This window comes from Penaeus vannamei, chromosome 27 (assembly GCF_042767895.1).
Source record: "Penaeus vannamei isolate JL-2024 chromosome 27, ASM4276789v1, whole genome shotgun sequence".
NCBI lineage: Eukaryota > Metazoa > Arthropoda > Malacostraca > Decapoda > Penaeidae > Penaeus > Penaeus vannamei.
The window spans coordinates 32,141,560-32,146,559 of NC_091575.1; the positions used below are offsets into that span (position 1 = coordinate 32,141,560).

Genomic DNA, 5,000 nt, shown 5'->3' on the forward strand with positions numbered 1-5,000 from the left:
AACTACCATCAAAGACTTTACCTTCACCGAGCTTCAGTCAGCTATATCCATTGACCATGAGACCCATTATTTTTCTGCAATACTATTCATACAGAATTCAGTAGTATATCTGATATTCTAACCAACTGCAGATATATCTGAATGCCATTTTCCTCTTTATATACAATAGATATTAAGAGAAGTGAATGCAAGCAACCAAAAGTATACTTCACAAAAAAATATAATGAGGTGGTAAGATTTCAGATAATAGCTTGAAGAGAAAGATTTTCTGTACCTCTGGCTACTTGTGTATTCATCTGTTATAAATCGCCTCATGCCCTCAGCCAACAAAGGCAAGAAGAGAACTGAAGACATTGTGTAACACCACAGGTATTGCATACATTTTACATAACCATTCTTAGGAAAATTATGAACTCCAAATTGGACCTGCATTTCTTGATATGTATAATCAATCTCATGATACTCTTTGATATAAATATAATTAATGCTGACATAATCCTCACTCCATAGATGTCCAAGAAAAATATACATTATATGAAGTTTCTTTTGAAATAACCACAGAATCTCATATAAAATACAATGATATCAAAGAAGTCATAAACATTTAAAGAGAATTTCTGTATCAAGGACTAACCAGCAACGGCAAAATACACTGTAAGAACATTATATGAATTAATTATCACAGATCTTTTCCTAAATAACATGTAGAGTATCCTATAGGCCTAGCTCGTAGCTGTATGTTTTCCATTGAAATATTGCCAAAGTGTTTTATTCAACCGCGATTCAGCTTTAAGACAAGTTTGCTGATAATATGACAAAATGTAAAACGCCAGAGTCATCTCATTATTCATGCAACCCTTCCATTGCTTTGAATCTGTGTGGAAGATCATACATAACCCGATTACGCAATCTAATAATTGTCCCATTTTTCCACTTTATAGCAGATAAGACTCACTCAAAACGACTTTCTCAAAAACATCAATGACTCACTGTATTCTTTTGTGTGAATAAGTCTCCCTCCAGTCACAACTAGCGTAAATATGTCAGAAATTCCCGATCCGGAAGCAGCGGTCAGCTGTTCACCTGAGCCATCTGTTTACCCGTATAGACGAAAGAAGTCGAATAGGTAGCGAATCCGAAGGATGTGCTCTTCGATTCCCCTTATGGCGGTTTGGATCGCCAGAAGAGGATTTCTTTTTAATGAGGACGATAAATGGGATGGAAAATTTTAAAAAATATATAGGTATTGCACTATCATGCTTTTATGTTAGATAAACAAGATAAAGAAGATGATAATAGATGCATGATCACCATTTTTTTCCTCTCAGCCAGATAATATATTTTCTTTAATGCATCTATTCTTTATTTTTTATTCTATTCGTCTTCGTTCAACTGTGCGTCATGCATATATATATATATATATATATATATATATATATATATATATATATATATATATATATATTTGTGTGTGTGTGTGTGTGTGTGTGTGTGTGTGTGTGTGTGTGTGTGTGTGTGTGTGTGTGTGTGTGTGTGTGTGTGTGTGTGTGTGTGTGTGTGTGTGCGTGTGCGCGCGTGTGAGCGCTCTCGCGCGCGCGAGTTTGTGTGCAAGGTCTACATGAGCAAAGTCTCGTCACACCAGAGTTCTGCGGAGCTTTGGTTAATAAGGCCTATGACGTCACAAGGGTGTTGACTGAGAACGGGGGAGGGGAAGAGAACGGTAGGCTGGGGAAGATAACAGAAAACGGTAGCAAATGAGCAGACACTAAAGTAATTTTATATGCGGGCACATTCAAGCAATTTGCACATTGGACTGATTTTAAAGGCGGTGATTTTCAGCGATTATTTGTAGGTATATATCACATATTTCATGTGGGTTCAGCTTTGTATTTCTCATGCTGCAGCTTAGATATGGTATAATAAAGGGAAAATAAACAAAAAAGCATGGCATATGTACTTGTATATATGTATGTATACATATATGCATATACATATATATAATAATAATGATAATATTAATACTAATGGTAATAATAATGATAATGATAAAGGATGATATAATGATAATAGTAATTATATTGATGATGATAGTAACAATGATAATACATATACATGCACATACCTATACATATATAAACTAAATGAAATTAATACAGCCGGTTTGTTAAAATTGTGCCTGGCCCGACCCACTGAATTTCCATAAATACATATGCAGAAATAAAGGCATATCTGTCTATATATCTGATAGATAAACATTTAACCATCTATTTACTGACGGTTAAATAGACTGATACATATGCATTTATTTCTTTATCTATGCATGTCAAGTATATGAATATTCTTTGGGCCTCACACAATTCTAACAAACCGGCCGATAGTCTCTAAAGTGCAATCTTATGGACTTCCTTTTTGATTACGCGAGAGTCATAAATCTTATTACTCAAGATGAAATAGGTGCGATACCCCAAATCGGCGCCGCCAGTCACGCCAGACAGGAGAGCGAGCGAAAACCAGAGAGAGAGAGAGAGAGAGAGAGAGAGAGAGAGAGAGAGAGAGAGAGAGAGAGAGAGAGAGAGAGAGAGAGAGAGAGAGAGAGAGAGAGAGAGAGAGGGGGGATCTTTACTATAATTATTACCAAAGAGGTTAATACTTTTTTTGGTAACGTTGGTTAATTTATTGAATTGTTCGTCGGTTAGGTGGTTAGCAGGATAACTCAAAATGTTATGAACAGAATTTCATGACATATTTATATACATATATTTATCAGATGTGTGCAATGGACCAAGGAGGAAGAGGAGGGGGAGAGAGAAGAGGGATTGAGGGAATGAGAGAAGGCGCTGGACCGAGGAGGAGGAGGAAGGGGGGAGAGAAGAGGAGAGAGGAAATGAGAGAAGGCGCTGGACCGAGAAGAGGGAAGGAGGAAGAGGAGGGGGAGAGAGAAGAGGGATTGAGGGAATGAGAGAAGGCGCTGGACCGAGGAGGAGGAGGAGGGGGAGAGAGGGAGATAGAAGAGGAGAGAGGAAATGAGAGAAGGCGCTGGACCGAGGAGGAGGAGGAGGAGGGGGGAGAGAAGAGGAGAGAGGAAATGAGAGAAGGCGCTGGACCGAGGATGATGAGGAGAAGGCGCTGGACCGAGAAGAGGGAAAGAGGGAGGGAGGGAGAGGTGTCTTAACCTAACTTAGACGCCATTAAGTGTCGGTGGTGATTCGAATCACGATCCGGATCCAGAGATATTTCCCGCCAAACGCCTTCCCTGTCCGCGCTTATACCTAACTTTCTGTGTGTGAATTGTGAGCCCAAACAGGGACTTGTTCAGATAGGGGTGAGGTTAACCTAAGTTACCTCATTCCTTCGAGATGTAGTTTTTGTCTCAATAAACGTATTAAAGTTAAAAAAAAGCTATTTTACGGGCCGAACCTGCGCATTCGGTGCTGCCTAAAATTTAATTACTGGAGACAGAGGTGGTTTTAATGTAATTCTAGATGTTTGAATATTTTTATTGCATCAGTGACCTTATTGCCATAGTGGAGGTATTTGGTCCTTTGACTTATTATCATCATTAAATCTATTATTATTATTATCATTATTATCATTAGTATTATCATTATTGTTATTATTATCATGTATTATTATTATTATTATTATGATTATTAATACTGCTACTACTACTACTACTGCTACCATCATTATTATTATCCTCATTATCATTGTTATTATTACTACTATTATCATTATCTTTATCCTTATCATATTGTTATCATTATCATCATTATTTCATTATTATTATCGTTATCATTATCATTATTATTATTCTTATTATTATTATTATTATCGTTATTATCATTATCATTTTCGTTGTTGTTATAATTATCATTATTATCATTATCATATTGTTATCATCATTATCGTCATCATTGTTGTTGTTACTACTATAACGATTTTCATTCTTTTTCGAGGCATGTAAACTGCACAGAAATTATTAGATCACCAGTTTATGTGTATTTATTCGACAGGGGGGGAGGGGGTAAGAAGGAAGGCAGGGGGAAAGAGGAGAGGATGGAAGGGAAGAAAGGTGACATAGAAGAAAGGGAGAGAGGGAGAAAGGGAGAAGAGAGGATAGAGAGTAAAGATTAAACGGGAGCTTTAAGAGAAAGGGGAGATGGGGAAGGGAAAAGGGAAGAGGGAAAGGAAGGGAACTAAAAGAGGAAAGTAGAAGGAATTGAAAAGGGAAAGAGAAAACAAAAGCGAGAGAGGAGGCGAGAGGTAGACGGAGGAGGATGAAAGAGAAAGAGAGAGAGAGAGAGAGAGAGAGAGAGAGAGAGAGAGAGAGAGAGAGAGAGAGAGAGAGAGAGAGAGAGAGAGAGAGAGAGAGAGAGAGGAGGGGAGAAGAACCTACTAACTTTTTTGTTACTTGTAATTTCCTGTTAATTATTATCATTATCATTATGATGGTAATGATAACGATAATGATAACAATAATAATGATGATAAAGGTGATAATGATAATGATGATAATGAGAATAACCATGATAAAAATACTAAAATGCGCTTACGATAATAGGGATAATGATGATAATAATGACAGTAATGATAATAATGATAATAGTAATAACAATGATAATGAAAATCTAAGGAAAGATAATAGTAATATGATTAATGATGACAATGATGATAATGATAATGATAGTAATAAAAGTGTTAATAATAATGATAATGCCAATAATAATGATATATTATAACCATTTTTGGTATCACTTCTATTATCATTATCATTGTTATTATTATCATTACTACTACTATTATGATTATTATTATCATTATTATTATTATTATCATTATTATTGTTATTACCATTATTAGTAGTAGTAGTATTTTTTATTCTATCATTATTATCAGTATTATTATTATTATCATTAGGTTTTGTTATCATCATTAAGTTTTATCAATATCATTACTATCATTGTTGTTATTATTATTATTGCTATTATTATCTTTATTGT

General features: G+C 35.4%; 1 protein-coding gene across 2 annotated transcripts in view; it reads right to left on the reverse strand.

The window, feature by feature from the left end:
• The window catches only part of Adck1 (aarF domain containing kinase 1), a 10,042-nt gene extending 8,918 nt beyond the window's left edge, over positions 1 to 1,124 (reverse strand). Inside the window, exon 1 of one of the 2 annotated variants that reach the window (XM_027382718.2) lies at positions 991 to 1,124. The gene's annotated coding sequence lies outside the window, so the exon portion shown is untranslated. The remainder of the gene's footprint in view (positions 1 to 990) is intronic. The other variant, XM_070141207.1, reaches the window with a different exon arrangement.
• Between the last annotated feature and the right edge of the window lie 3,876 nt (positions 1,125 to 5,000).